The sequence below is a fragment of the Dipteris shenzhenensis genome, chromosome 27 (genome assembly GCF_047967505.1).
Source record: "Dipteris shenzhenensis isolate YYH24624 ecotype China chromosome 27, Dip_SZ_1.0, whole genome shotgun sequence".
Classification (NCBI taxonomy): Eukaryota; Viridiplantae; Streptophyta; class Polypodiopsida; order Gleicheniales; family Dipteridaceae; genus Dipteris; species Dipteris shenzhenensis.
In genome coordinates, this window is record NC_141622.1 from 14,807,033 (window position 1) to 14,823,460 (window position 16,428).

At 41.1% G+C, this 16,428-nt stretch overlaps 1 long non-coding RNA gene and 1 pseudogene across 1 annotated transcript; both read right to left on the reverse strand.

Annotated features, from left to right (window-relative positions):
- Nucleotides 1–570: 570 nt before the first annotated feature.
- Nucleotides 571–5,921, reverse strand: LOC147883909 (uncharacterized). Its single transcript, XR_015543723.1, has 3 exons — nucleotides 5,308–5,921; nucleotides 3,681–3,776; nucleotides 571–1,046 (listed from the first exon to the last, which is right to left on the reverse strand). It is a non-coding gene; the product is annotated as an uncharacterized LOC147883909 (long non-coding RNA).
- A 7,330-nt stretch (nucleotides 5,922–13,251) lies between these two features.
- On the reverse strand, nucleotides 13,252–14,025 carry LOC147883910 (uncharacterized; annotated as a pseudogene).
- Between the last annotated feature and the right edge of the window lie 2,403 nt (nucleotides 14,026–16,428).

A 16,428-nucleotide genomic window follows, 5' to 3' on the forward strand; every position in this document is an offset into this window, starting at 1 on the left:
ACATAGCAAATGACCTCGATTGCATCTGGATGTTACAAGGATATGTAGTAACTGAAATACATGTGAATATACCATCATGCAGTAGCTGAAATACATGTAAATATACCATCACGAAAGCATGTATTACCATTGAAGACAACATATATGATTGTTCAGAACCTAGGATAGCAATCCATATAAACTGCAAAAATCAACTCATAGTGACTAGTACACTGATCATAGAAGTCCCAAGGCAGATATACTATCAGCAAGCAATTTCTCAGGTGAAACATACAATGTCACCAAGCGACCTCTAGCCATCTGATCCTGTCTATAACAAAGAGACAGAGGTACTACCCCTCTCTTGAGCATCAGGCAATGCTCCAGACCTATGCTTTGTTGAGCCTAAAGGAGCCACATCCAAAATCAGGTCAAGCTGAAAAGCATCTAGATAGACCTTTAATATCTACCAGATCATCCTCTTCTAGCCACTTTGCATGTAATGAAGAATAATTTCTGAATTTTTCCAAGTAGCGGCAGGAAACTCTACCTCTAATCTTCCTTTCCTTATGTGTTAAAATTTGCTCAAGAACTAGAATCTCATCCAATTCCTCGACCTCTAGTTACATCTCAACAAGTATATCCTCTGGCACATCACCCTTGAAAGACTTAAAGAGACTCACATGGAAAGCATTGTGAATCCTCCAGTGATCCGGTACCTTCAACTTGTAACATACATCACTTAACTTCTCTGAAACCTGCAAAGGCCCATAATATCTCATGCTAAGTTCGGGAAACAACCGGTCTTCTTCTTCAGCATTGTCTTTTCGAAGCGCAAAAGAATCCAATCACCTTCATTAAATACCAATTCACAACAATGACCATCAGCTGCCTTCTTTTGCTTTGCCTAAGTCTTCTGGAGAGCCTATTTCACCTTCTTATACGCCACATCCATGCTTTCAACATACCTATCAACCTCAAAAACCAAGCATCCACATCCCGTCTCAAAGCTGGCCAATAGAAAAAGTGCTCCACTGCTTTTACCATAGCATCAATGCCTCTATGTCCTGCATACGGTGGAGCATGACTTTCTATCATTACCTTTGACCTTAGCTGCTTTGTGACACAAAGGCATCCGTGCATCATAATAAAGCCATCTCTCAGGGTATAATGATTATTAGACAACTGGTCATAAATCCTGAAGAAATCCTCATCCTGAGCATATTGGTCCTTCATTGCATCCAACTCATTGTTCTCTCTCCCCCTCCCCCTCGTCTCTCTCTCTCTCTCGTGCACAAAGCAAACACCCAAAGCTTGAAACAAATAAAAACCTTTGAGAGGAAATGAAATCACGTGTGGTTGACTTAGGAACTTGCAAAAAACTCTATGTACCATTCCATGTTGGAGCTATGTCAAAAAAACTATCAATCACCCCACAATTGATCTCAAGACTTTTAGTAGCATCAAAGGCCGTCAGTCTTCATTCCTTTAGTGGCTTGCATGCTATCATTCTTGACGCATTTGCTACACCTTGTCCTTAGTATCAAAATAAAAAATAAAGGTGGATCTTTTGGACGACTGAGCATGGAATCATGGTAGTCAAAGCCGCAAAGAGTATTCATGGTGGTTTTTCCCTCGGCGAAGTTGAAGTTCAGCAGTGATCAAAGCGATGGATTGATCATTGTAATGCTATTGTTGGAGCATTCTACGTAGTTCTGCAGCTCAAGTTTGCGAGCTAATGTTCTCATTTGTATATACAAAGATACAACCCTGGTCTTCAAATATCAATCGAAACTGCATCTCGACATCTTAAAAAATCGCAACTTACACCATACCTTGGCTGATTCCACTTGAAGCATCAAGGAAACCTTCACTCAACATGGGCAAGAAATAGTAGCGATATAGTCTCTCTCTCTCTCTCTCTCTGATCTTCACTACAATGACCCAACAAAAAACTACTCCGATAGCATTGATCTAGTCCATGGCATGGATCCTTGAATGTGTTAAATGGGAAACAATGAGGAAGGATCATTTACAGGACATCTAACTATCAGTGTCTTTAGGAAGAAACCATGGGCAATGTGTGGTTGCGGAAACCTGAGGCTTACTTGACAATGCATCAGCCACTACATTCTTTTTACCTTCTACATGCACTATCTGAAAGTGAAGTATGGATAAGAAAATGGCCCATCAGATATGCTTCTCAGATAACTTCGTCTAAGTGAGGAAATATCTCAGAGGCTGATAATCTGTCTGCAGTGTAAAATCAGCCCCAAATAAATAATGCTTCCACATAGCCAAGGCATGAATTATAGCCAGCAATTCCTTTCCATAAATGCATGAGATGTCTCTCATCATCCTGCAAAATTCTACTCTCATAAGCCACTACCCGTCCTTCCTACATAATGACCGCTCCAAGGCCATTCTTTCCACATGCATTAGCTTGGACATGAAAAGCTTTCCGAAGATCTAGTAAGATCAATACTGGGTCTGTGGTAAGCTTTTCTTTTAGCATCTCAAATGCTGCAATCTGATTCTCAGCCCACACGAAAGAAGCTCCCTTCTTCTGCATAGCATAGAGAGGTGAAAAAGCCAAAAAACACTAAAGGTTTTCCAACCTAGACCCTTCTAATCTCCAATGAAACTTTTTCCTTTGCTGCAAATTTGCAAATTAAACTAGCTATGTTGCTTGCTTGCAAGTAGTTAAAATTCGATGATGTGTATAGATGATGTGGATTGATGCCACAACTCAATTTTGCACACACATCAATCTATTTCATTAATTTTTAAGGGTTTGACCATGAAGTGTCATAAGAACCTGAGTTCATACAGAATTTCATTTCGTTCCTAACAGGAGAGAGAGAGAGAGAGAGAGAGAGAGAGAGAGAGCTGGAAGGTAGCGACAGCACCGAGCTATATGCTTAATCCAAACTTGAGCTTAAAGTGAGAAACTGATCCATGGATCCTAGCAGCATTGTGGCTAATACCCAAAAGGCACAATGATATTGCATTTGTTAAAGCAATATCCTTGTGCTAGTCAACCGATTGAGCAGCAGATACAACAATACTTGAATTACAATTTATTCTGATCCACAGCATAGATCAATCTGCCAAATGTTACCTGGCACATGCAGATAAGTATTTATATATTCTACAATACACCCCAAAAACAGAGAAAAATATGTGATGGCTGAAAAATAGCTACTCAATTTTTATAGATAATTTATCAACAGTTACCTTTCAGATATTGGTTATGGAAGTTCAAATTAAACACCACATTAGAAATTACACTTGGTATCTAAATGTTAGAAATTACACTTGGTATCTAGATGTTCAACACAGAACAGTGAGCACCCTTATTTGAATGGACATTTGCATCATGAATTGTAGTCATAACAAGTGCCTAAAAGAGCATCCTGTGAAATCGTACACTGTGAGGATAAAATGTCATACTACTGAAAACCATGTTCCAGCACAGACATTCATAGATGGATCGTAGCACATGTGGAGACTGGTCACAGGGAAGTCGTCCAAACTCAAATGCAGATGTAATACAAGACTGAACCTTATGATCAAATATGGTGATGTATTCTTATGCAACACTGCCTTATTTATAGATTATATTTGGAAGAATATCAATGTAAAATACACTTCATTCTTTAACATAAATTGTGAACTACTAAAGGCCCCAAAAAGCAAACCTGGGCGTGTCTTCTACAAAAAGTTCAATGTCAAGATTGCCATGAGAACAAGGGTAACAGACATCAGGTCCCTGAGCTTAATCCTCCTATTTGTTTCTGTTTAAAATCGACAAAGAAGATGTGAATTCAATATGGCATAAAAGAAAGCATATTTTGCAGGTTGATAGTGACAGAAACAAAGACAGAGCATATGATAGAATCTAGGAGCATCAAGATCGATGAACCTGCAAATCTCAAAATCAAGCCCGTGATATCTATTGCCCTGGGGGAAATTTAAGTCTGGATTGGAAAGCGACAGCTAAGCCATGGGCAGAATCAAACAGCATCTGTAGATTTCAATTAACCAATCCAAGAAATGAATTCCTTGAGCAGACTTCAATATAAAGGATAAAAGATATCGTGACCCCTTTTTCATTAGAGTAAACCTACATTCTCTTAAGATTTCTTTAAAAATGAGACCTTTTTAATAAATAATGTCCTCCTATTATTCAGAGGAAAAGGAAAAATGAAAACAAGAGAAGAAGATCTGTCAAACACTACAACCAAAAGACGAGACTAAAAATAACTCTGTTGGAAGATGGTAATTCCTAACAAGCCTGTGTGCTCTTATGTGAACTGATTGCATCGATCCCAATGCTTTTAATCATAAATCAGTTGTCTTCAGCCACTGAGTAGGATTACTTCATTCATTGAATGAGAACACGATGAGTATGCCATGTTATCAACCTCAGACCTACCTAGCCAAATCTACCATTAGAGGACAAGAAGCCTCATATCATGGTATCAATCTACTTAGCAACAGCTACAATTAGAGGACAATAAGCCTAATCTTTGAGGTCTGATCCATTGCAGTAATGAACAGACATCTAAAGGGAAAAGTCGTCTTAAGTTGCAAAAGGAAGATGGGGAGGCACTTCCGAGGCAATCAAAGACATGTCGAACATTTGGCTGAGCCTAAGAGAGATTATTTTTAAAGCCTCTTTGTGTTTCGAGCCACCAATGATAGGAATGATTGGAGGAGAAGTATCAGATAAAGGTATGAAATACTTCACTTAATTGAACCTTGTCAATACCTACCAATAGAGTGTTTGCTAGCATCCTTTCTATATCATAACCCCTCTTATGACTTGGAATACATTTACAAATGCAGCTCAACCAGCTAAAAGCTTATGCACTGAACAAGTGCCAACAATCACCAGCAAGAGTACACCCCAAGAGCAGACCCAGAGCTCTGGAATAACTAGCTCAATAACAACACACACACACACACACACACTTTTCTTTTTTTGGTGGGGGGCGGTTACAATCCACATAATTATATTAACAACACGCGCACGCGCGCACACGCACACACACACACACAGATGCTTGGACCACCCTACTCGTGCACTCAATTTGGTAATATTCTAATCCAACCACAGATTGTAGAAATCTGTGACGGGCAACACATTGGTCTCTCCATAACAACTGAATCTTCATTCGGCACAACTAGTCTCATATCATGGTCAAAGATACATAGACTACTCAAGCGAGAGGCAGCAGTCATGCCACAGGCAAAGGATGCCATCATAGACCCAAACATGCAGATCAACTTGCTCTTGCATAAGCAAGTTGTCAGAGGGCTTACACCAGCGTAAACCCATGAACGCTCCTCACACAAGGAGTCGATGGAAGTAGTCGCAGTGTTGGATTCTCATAGAGGCCCCTTTAACGGGGAAGGGGTCCCCTTGTTGAAGAGCCTAATGACGGTGTGGCAGCATCTCTCAGCCCGTCTACAGTTCAAGATCCAGACGTTTGTGATCAGGAACGGCACATGCTTGGTCACGCCACACGTTCCATGGAAGCTCGAAGCAAGCGTCCAGAGCAGCCCGAGGAGCTACTTCGTGCAATCTCACACTTAAAAGGAGCTAGTCGCAGGATAGAGTTTATTGATGCAGCCATCACCGAGCCATCGCAGGAGGGGCTGAAAGCAACCTCTAAAGGAGCAGCCCCCCCTCCACAGGAGCTTGGAGAGACAGCTTCCAGAGCAGCCTGAGGAACTACATGGTACACTCTCGCACTTGAGGCCCGAGGGGGGCTGGTTGCAGGATGAAGGAGATTGACGCACCTGTCCCTAAGGCATGGCAGGAGGGGCTGAGAGCAATCCCTGATCCAAAAGACATAGGATGGGGATAGGGTCGAGCTAGGAGATTAGAGGCCCAATGGCTGATGGAACCTTGGATGCATTAGAGTGGCGGCAGTTCTGGGTGGTTGGGTGATTGGGGAAGAGACAGGCCATCAATCCCAGGCCTTTAGAGATGAGCTCACTCAGGTGTGGGAGGGTCAATTGCTCTAGGAGATTCAATGGGACCCCTAGGGAGTGGCTCTAGCCGTTGAAGATCCGACATTCAAGGAGGTGGTGTTCTTGTACACCACACACATTCGCAGATAGCTACGGCTGGATGCCTCAACTTGGAGTCCCTCACAAGAGTGCCATTGATAGGAGTAGCAAGTGCCCCTTGATGTGATTACTGGATTCAGGTCCTAGGTCCTGCCTCTATCTAGCCCAGTCTCCAATCAAGTAAGATCTCATACTTCTTCTAGGTGATGGCCTACCCATCAGCCTGTGGATAAAGCAGATGAGAGAGACAAGACATGTCATTGTTGTATGGCTAGAGACTCCCAAGATAATAGCACACTGCCTGTGGAGCTCCCCCTGAGGATTTGGTTATGCTCTTCAGAATTGCAGCCTGGATGCAGAGGTCTGTCAGGTCTTCACCTGCGGTATGGTGGCTTGGTCGATAGAGGAGACGAATGCTTTCTCCATAGAGATGACCTTGCCACCAATCTGATAGATGGAGAACAGGTCATCAGTTAGGATATTCACGAGGCCTTTTGCCAACTCAGTGCCTTGAGCTGTCGGTGGAGGACAGCATTTGGGAGGATAACCACCTCGAATATCTGGATTGCAAAATGCAAAGGCAACAGGTTTAACCTGCCGTACCCTAGTCAATATCTGGCATGATATTACTTGGTTTGGGAAAAGCGGAGGTCGTCAACTTAGAAAAGACCAGCTTACAAAATCTTAGGAGTTATCAGGCATAATATTAGGATTTTGTGAGCCACACTGATATTTTGAAATGGGGATTTTCCCCAGTTTGTTATATGGACATAATACCCCCACCCAATGGTGTGATTCATCTTTTCGAATCTCAGCCATAAATGATTGAAATCGGTAGGTTGTTACTCCATTTTTAAAGGCTAGATTATTGACGGTGGGCTGATGGGTTTTCTTAATATGATGATGGGCGATGACCCTTGGATGCCATCGCTCAATCTTGCAAAGATTTTCGATGATGGGCAATGATATCATGAGCATGGGATAGAATAACGGTTGATAAACTGGTTAGGCAGGTAGCATTGTGCCATGCAATGAAAATCTGGCCTCTCGTGAAGCCACGTGTTATTATTTCAAAATCATTTTTAATATCAAGACGTTTTTGTGATCGAACGTAACTACTCATCTTTTCCTCTGTGTTCTTGTACTCTCTTTGAATTCTTGTAGCTTACCCCCTCATCAACCTTTGGATCTACAAAGCCTCCCGCTTAACGCCCTTCCTCGATCTCATCTGGTAAGTCTCCTCCTCTCCTTGTGCATTTTTCACATGTGTTTTCTTCCATGGAGTTTTCTCAATCGCGTCTTGCAATTCCAATTTTTGTTAGATCCACAAAATTGTTTGTGTTATGTGTCTCTTCAGATTTCTCTCCATTGTGCCAAGCACTGAGCAACCCGACTTCTGAGGGTACAGGATGTGTCTCCCAATGATTTTAAATCCGTCAAGTTATGTATCATTTTGGCATTGCAATGCATTTTTACCTTGGTCGGGTCCAAATCATACTACAGAGTCCAAACTCTGCCAATGTGAAATTATTTTCTTTCACTAGGGAATTTCACTTCGTGTCTGTGTTTATACGACGAGGAACCTCTTTGCCAATCAATCTCTATACTTGATGAAAAATAGAAAAGTGACGACAAAACTGCCCTCCCTGATGTTTTCTCCATTCTCAGCCAGGAGAGGATGTAGTTGTCGCTCCCCTCCCCCGAATCTCCCACCCGTCCCTTTCCATCTCCTTATGTAGCACTGCTTGGCTAGCCAATTCTTCAAAATGTGAGCTTGGAGCCTCTGTAGCTCTCGAAACCTATCAAGTAACAGAGGCCACTCTTGAAAACTGTCAAGTAACAGAATTGTTACTAAAAATAATGGCCTTTGTGTGGTTCAAGCGAAGAGGAAATCCTACTGGCTGTCTGGTGACATGCTTTGTACACAAGTCTATTACATTTACATCATGATGCTCATGAGCACACTACACATTGTTGAAGAGGAGCCCTTTTGTTAGTGTCATTACCTAACTAAAGTTTATTCATTTGTTGCTTTTGCTTACAACGACAAACGTTTACAGAATGCAATGAATGAGTCAACACCAAGAATGAGAGAGGACAGTCTAGGGGTTGAAGTGGATCCCTCTAATCGATCCCATCCTCCATTGCTTCTCCGATGCAATCAGCAACGACTACTAGTCTTGGGGCCCTCTTTATGGAAAGCTATTCTACGCATTCTGGGTTAAAGTGCACTTGTATTCATTCCTGAAGGGACTAATGGGTCGGCAAAACCGGACACCAACAAAAGCTATTCTTCGCGTTCTAGGTTATAGTGCACTTGTATCCGTTCCTAAAGGGACTAATGGGTTAGCAGAACTCCATGGACTTGTATCCATTCTTGAAGTGACTAATGGGTCGGCAGAGTCTATGGTCTTCTTTCTTCACAGCGATAACTACAGAAAGGAAATTCTCGTCTCATGTTGCAACATCAATAGGTCCTAGTTGCAGCATTACTACATGATGGGCTTCTCTCACCACTAGTAGGTCATTCAAAGAAAATGACCCCAGTCACATTTCAGGTGGCCTACTGTGAGGAATACTCAAGCAAGTAGCTCAAGCTCTTGTGTCTTGTCACTAGCCTGACAGCCTCGCCACTGTATTTCAATTTTTGTACCTTAGAGGAGCATCTTGTAGGTTCACCCATGAATTTGTTCATTATGGCAAAGACCCAGATTGCCTCATTTGGTCAAAGGTCTTATAAATTATGCTATCCAACTCGCTTTTATTAATTGCTCTATTTTTTATCATTCTACTCCTGGAACTTTCCTATAGTAGGGCACCTTATTTTGGGAGCTGGTCATCTCATTTTGGGTGATTTTGGAGCTAGTTTTCAGATGTTTTTGCTGGTTTTGCGAGGCATGACCTACACAACCCTTTTGGTTAGTTACATTTGAAGTAAAGATCACTGATTCAGTTTAGTTTTTTTAATTAATATGAGTTGTTGCTCCTGTTATGAACTGGCCACTCTCAGTAAATGCATTAAAATTTCTTGTGAAAGTTGGTTTTGTTGTTGATTGACTGTTTTGGACCTAGTCGCCTCAGTTTTACCTTCGTTGGTCATGTTTTAGGGACGAGTTTGGCTTTGTTGGTGCTTGCCCTGTCAACTAGTCTTGGAAAGTGTGGTACTAGCTCCACCGATGCATATTTCTTCTCTTGCCTACTAGTGAACTCACATAATATATTATGTACATTTGACCCCTCCCTACCAAGTCCAAACACATCTTCATATGACTTGACATGTAAAGTAATGATGCATCCAGACTGGTAGGCTAAAGTTCTCTAGCTTTGGAGGGCCTGCTGCCCTATAAAGAGCCCCCATTGGTAGATGTAGATACAGACATTGAGGAGGTGTATATAGTATGGATGGCTGTATGAAAATAGAGCAGCAGATTCAAGGTTGCACAAGTTATAGAATAGATGGGGCCTGGGTTGGTAGGCAATGCAAAAGGACAAGGATTGGGCAATCAAATTGGACCTAGAAGGTGCCTAGAAGATGTCAAAGTTATGGCAAGAGAGCTAAGGCTTGTGGCAGTCTGCCACATGGCCAAGTAGGGCTTGCAAAGCCCAAAGAAGATAAACAACTAGGTGGCTTAGCGAGCCTACCTGGATCAGCAGCCTATTTCCCATACTATTAAATCGGTCCATATGGACTGGACAAGGCATTTGGACCTATAAAAAGAGCCTCTCAAGAGAGCATAACTCACTGCCTATAGATCCACTAGAATAGCATTTGAGGAGCAGACTGGAGCAACATGCATGTACATTAACAGCAGATTTTGGATAGGTTGACGGCTACATAAAGACCTTGGCTTGGACTTTTATTGGCCTAGGAAATAGCAGACCAGTTTGCCATTATTGGACAACTACTACAACAAGTAGGTCCGATCAAATTTACCGGATTGGTCCTACTTCTATCGGTTGGATTAAGGTTTAGATTGGCATGAACCTTGCCCTCCCTATCCCTATATAAATGGCCATTTCTGGCTCCTTGGTTGAGAACCTTATACTCATCCTTTGTAAGTGGGTACGTCTTTTCTCTGAGCATCTTGGTCTGAGCACATTTTTTTGAGCATGGCCTATATTGTGATTTCGTAGACAATTTTATCATAACATCACACACCATTTAGTCATAAAACTACCCCAAGAAGATACTATATACATTTCTACCCCACAAAGATGCCGCTAACATCACACACCCTTTAGTCATAAAACTACCCCACAAAGATGCTATATACATTTAATTACATTTCTTTCCAATAGTATTTAGGGCTTATAAGATCCCTTTATTCACAAAACTACTTTTCATGTCTACTTCATTTCAATACCGTCCGCCTATATCATCCATCATTCATACTATCATGATAGATAGTGATTTATTGATGAAATGATTGCAAGTCACATGGTGAAGAATTCAGGGTGCAAATTTGCATGCATCTATGCCGAAACATTTATCAGTTGCATCACGGAGATACTTTAAGACTCAATTCACCATGATGATCATTTGTACACAACTCATAGTTTTGACATGCAAACCTTAAGTAAGATATGACATGATTGTCACATCTCTAGCAAATAGAAAAAGTTTTATGAAACCAACATGCTCAAAATTGAATATGTGATATTGAGATTAATATTCATGGGTACTCACATGATGTACCAACCACGGAAGCATTTCTAGGATTACAAACACAAGACATACTAGCCCGATGAAGAAGGCATAAAACCACAACATCCACCTAAAGACAAGAAAAGAATTAAAATTATGCTTAGTACAAGCCATTTCATTATACAAGAGCATAAATTGTTTCAACAGGTCATTGTAAGACAATTGTCTCACCTTATGATCAATACCACCAACTTTGATTGTACAATATGCATCATGCAAACTCCAATCTATTGATCCTAGCATAACGCTCAACCAAATGAAGAACATGAGGGGCACACATAACTAGGATCCAGCCAAAATCTGAAACAACTGTGGCCGCTACTTGCAAGGAGTAGCATACATGGTCCTTTGTCAATAAATTCCAAGATGGAGATGTGGAATCCTCTATTCTAGGAGCTTCTAGCTGTGCAGGCACATCAAGAATGACAAAATCTGCAGCCCAAGCAACACTCTTACCATTTCTTGTTTTTCTTTCACCTCCAAGACCCGCAAAGTATTCCTTCATGTCTATATAGGCTTGTGTGAAGTTTGAGACAGACAATTGCTTCCCAAACTCGACATAATCATAGCACCAAACCTTGCAATGTGAAGCATCACATGTGCCACTCCGATTCAAAGTTAGAGAGGTCAATGGAATGTACAAAAAGTAGATAGACCTATCTTTCCATTTACATCCTTTCAAAATGGGTGTAGACTGCAGTACCTGCACATTTGTATCCACACCACATATGTAAAGACACAAAGTGATAACAACATATGTTACACAAACAAATAACAGCTTGAGAAAAGTCCAAGAGGGCTTACCATTATTAGTACCAGGATTTTTTGTTGGCCTACCACCTTTCTTTAGTTCCATACTTGAATCCTTGTTCTTTTCAATAATCTTCTCAAGTGTTTTTTGAATCTCAATGACTGCATCATCCTCGTGGACTGAATTTGAGCTTGATGAACCCATCTCTCCCTTTTTATGCTGTGTGTATAGCTCTACCTCCTTCTTGATGCAACATCCTTTTTTCATATCGAGCCACCACGTGCAGTTCTTTCTCTCCCACTCAGAGAGCACTTGCTTCCCTTCTTTTTCTATCATGTTTGGAGAGTACATATAGAATTTTAAGTCCTGAATTTTTGTCCATACTCGACATATGGGCAACAATTTTTCAATCTTACCAATAGCTTTTAAGGATTGCAAGAATCTGCATACAATAAGAGTCTTAGTACAAAAGCGAAATACTTAAGGATGGATTTTTAATTGAAAAGGAAAAAACATATATTGCTTACCTAAATACCAATCATTGAGATGCCCTCGTCATCTCCATTTGTCCTGTTGCAGCTGTAGCAACAGTCATTGAATCTTTTAAATCTTCATAAAGTTCAAGTCTGTTCATTGCTTGTATCTCCCCAAAATATTCTCTCAACGTAGGATATTGAGGAAGCACAAAGCTAGCTTGTTGACTAGCAACCAAGACCTAAGAGAGTAACCTCTCAGATTCACAAAGCAACTGATCCATCCATGCCTCTTTCGCCATCCACTTTATGAATTCTCTATCAGCTTTTGGCATCCCATAACTTGTTCTCAAATTTGAATCTGACCCTAAGATTCTGAGGGTTGCTAGTTGTGTCTCCTTTGAGACCTTTGCAATGGAGATATTATACAATTTTTCCAATGTGACAATGGATAATTTATCATCAAATGGGAGGCTCCACAAGATATTAAACCAATCTTCACCATTTGTTGGTTTGACAATATACAGAATCTACATATAAACAATACATGCAATCTCACACTCAACTGTATTTTCTGATCATACAATACATGCATATCCCATATCTTGATCATTTTCTAAACAAACATCATATTTACATCCTTTTTTAATGTTCTTTCTCAATCTCAAAAAACACTTGAACACTTTAAAAAATCAACTTTATGTTAAGAATCATTAAATTAATCATACCTTGATCATTTTTCGACCGTACTTAAGAGATTCACATCCTTTCGAATACTTTGAAGTGCTTTCCCCATATCAGCAACACTCAAATTTGGCTGAAGTTCCTTTAGCTTTGCCTCATAATCTTGCTTGTATAGTGGCTAAAATATATTCCAAAGAAATGAATGAGTACAATGAAGTAGTTAGTTCTAATTCAAAAGACATCCATGACAAATGGTATGAAACTTACTACAAATACCATTCTCCCTAGCATCAGAGATGTCAAAGGATACCAAGTGCTTGATCCTTTACTGCTTTCATTTGCCCTATGCTTTTCAAGTGTCTTTTTTGCTTCCTCAGAAAAAAGTGATAAGTACTCATTCTCATCACATGAACACATTGTCTTCATGTTGTACAAATAATCCTTGAGATTTGTTTTAATAATTGCTGTTTCATTAAGGCTGAAAAATAAAAAATATACAGCTTCAAACATATTAAGAATTGTTCACAAAACCCTTAAAAGCTCGAAAAAAAGTAACACATATGAGCAAGAACTCGCACTTATAGATTGAACCTTTAAAGAGCAGCTATTAGCTTCATTTCTGTTTCTTTCTCTGGAGTAATAAAACTTGCTAAAACTCGAATATGCCATGCCTTTGATGTCTTGAATTTCTCTTCAATTAGAGATATCAATGCAACAGTTCGGTGATTCCCCTCCCATACAAAAAACATATTTTGAGACAAAAATGTCCAATTAGCATCATCAACAATCTGTGCCTCAAATTCTACATTTACATCCCTCCAACAAGAATCCCATGATTGTTCAATTTCATCTGTCACCTCTTGTGAAACACCATCTGGAAGTGTTGTAGATAAAATAAACATTCCTTTCTATTGAATATATTTTTCTGCCTCTAGAGCTTGCTTTAGGCTATCCATATCAGTTTGTAGGCCTCTCACTCTTGTGTTTACAACACAACGACATAATGGGATCAAGGGAGCAATCTTTCCAGGATTGATTGCAAGAGATTCAATAACATCCTTCCCCTAACCAATATCAAGTGCAGCGGGAAACTCTTGCTCAAACTCCTCATCCAGTTTTTTATCCTCTTTCTTTCTCTTCTTAGAAGATTCCTCCACAATTATAGTAGTGTCTTCAAAGTCTTCCATCTCCTTATCCTCTTCAACTCCAATTTCAACCTCTTTTTGAAACTCTAAATTAGGTGTAGATTCCACTTGCAAACTTCTCTTACTACTTGTCCTTCCACCTCTCCTACCTCCTCGTTCTCCTCTTCCACCTCTCCCCCTCCTCTCAGAAGTTTTTATTTTTACCATCCTGCCAATGTGACACAAATGCATTTAAAAAAAGAAGTCATCGAATGGCATAGAATAGAATTACAAGGTCAATTAAGTCCTAGTATTACTTCAATAGCATACAAAGAAAGCCCAAGAGACTTCAAAATAGAAAATACCTGAAGCTTGATCGTGATGCTGCTAATTGAAGCTGCACTTGATGAGATGATGGGGGTTGAGGAGACTAGCTAGACAACAAAAGCATACAAAGAAAAGTTATTAAGCATACAAGAACAAGTTATTAACCACGAAAGTGTACAATATCTCGAATATACTATGTTGTGTCTCCTAAGACCTCCTCATCTCCTTGCCTACCCCTCCTTGCCTTATTTTCATAATAGTGCATGTGTTTAAAAGGGAAGCAAAAAATCTCCAAGTGCTATGTGTACATATGTCAAAATATCATGTGGTGTATAGGAAAACCACATGATGTGTCCTTAAACCACACAGTGTATTTTGTTTATATAGCTTGGTTTGCAATAACGAACACTTATGTTTTGTATGAGGATCAATTAAGATACCATACCTGTCCGTAAGCGAGTACTGTAGCATTATATACATGAAAAAGGCCCTCCACGAGGGGTGAGATGCAATCTTCAAAGATGGTAGACGATGGAGAACCTATGCTACCGTAGAGATGGTCAAAGGTGAAACTATGGTTACCTATTTGAACCTGGACATAGCATAAGTGGGTTAGTTTATTGTGATCAAAACGCAAAGCACTCGAGAACTTTGTTTAAAATTTTTGAAACATAAGCATGTCCTGTGATAGTGTTACGTAATTCAAAGATACCCAGGAGCGGAGAGATTAAGCAATGAGGTAGTTAGTACATTGAAGTATATACACAAAGATACCCAGCAAGGAGGTAGCAGTTTCCCCCAACCCATGAGCATTCATTGCTAAAGAAGCTCGGGTAATTGGAGGAAGAAGCATTCATTAGTTTGGCGGCATACAAAAAAGTAGATCTCTTATGTCTGAACTCAACGAATCTCCTATTTTCTGGATCCAATGGTCACACTGTCTCCAGTCTTAAACTCTATCTACAGAAGCAAAGGATCATGTGATGTTTCGCCGATTTGAAGAAAGTCTTCTGTAGATCGCATTTTGAAGGATGAGAATGGAGGGGGGGCCTGCACGCCTGGCATGTTCCTAGTAAGGCTATAGGAAAAAGGTCTCCTTAAATGCAGAGAGCGGGAGGCAGAGCGTGGGAGAGCGGGGGAGAGTGGGAGGTAGAGCGCAGGAGGGAGAGCGAGGGAGAGCGAGAGCAAAGCGGGAGGGAGAGCGGGAGGCAGAGAGGGAGGCAGAGCTAGGGAGAGCGGGGAGGGAGAGCGAGAGGCAGGGCAGGAGGGAGAGAGGTAGGGAGGGTGGGAGAGAGAGTGGGAGCAGGGCAGGAGGGAGAGCGGGGGAGGTAAAGCTAGAGGGAGAGCGAGGGAGAGCGGAGGAGCACAGCAGGAGGGAGAGCGAGCAGAGCAAGAGGGAGAGTGAGGGAGAGCATAATGGGAGGGAGAGCAAGGGAGAGTGGGGGAGCACAGGAGGAGGGAGAGCGAGCAGAGCGGGAGGGAGAGCGAGGAAGAGCGGGGGAGCACAACGAGAGGGAGAGCGGGGGAGGAGAGTGGGAGGGAGAGCGAGCAGAGCGGGAGGGAGAGTAGAGCAAGTAGAGATAGAGGGAGAGCTTGGGAGAGCGAGCAGAGCGGGAGGGAGAGCAGGCAGGGAGGGAAAAAGACCTTTGAAAACGAAAGGCCAAAAGACCACTTTCGTCGACGAAAGGGGTCTTTTGGCCTTTCATTTTCTTAAGGGCTTAAGAAAATTAAAGGCCCCTCCTTCAAATTTTCTTAAGCCCTTAAGAAAATGAAAGGCCAAAAGACCCTTTCATCGATGGAAGGGGTCGGCTTCCTTAAGAAAATAAAAGGCCAAAAGACCCCTTCCATCGACGGAAGGGGTCTTTTGGCCTTTCATTTTCTTAAGGGCTTAAAAGGGGTCTTTTGGCTTGTCATTTTCTTAAGGGCTTAAGGGCTCTCATGAAAATGAATGGCCCTTAAGCCCTTAAGAAAATTAAAGGCCAATAGACCCCTTTCGTCGATGAAAGGGGTCTATTGGCCTTTAATTTTCTTAAGGGCTCTCATAAAAATTAAAGTTCACATTGATATTTGTAGAAATAATCATCCCTCTTCCATGATAAAGAACACCTTTGCTAGCAAGGGACCACCACATGTCCTCGACCAACCCAAGTACTTAACGTTACCCCTTTATTAGCTAGCACTCGTTTTTATTATTTCAAATCATTACAATCAATGCGTTTATTTTATTCACCATGATAGGATGACATACTGGCTATAATCTGACCAACAATGCTATACACGAAAGCCGTCTTAGGAGTGGATCCA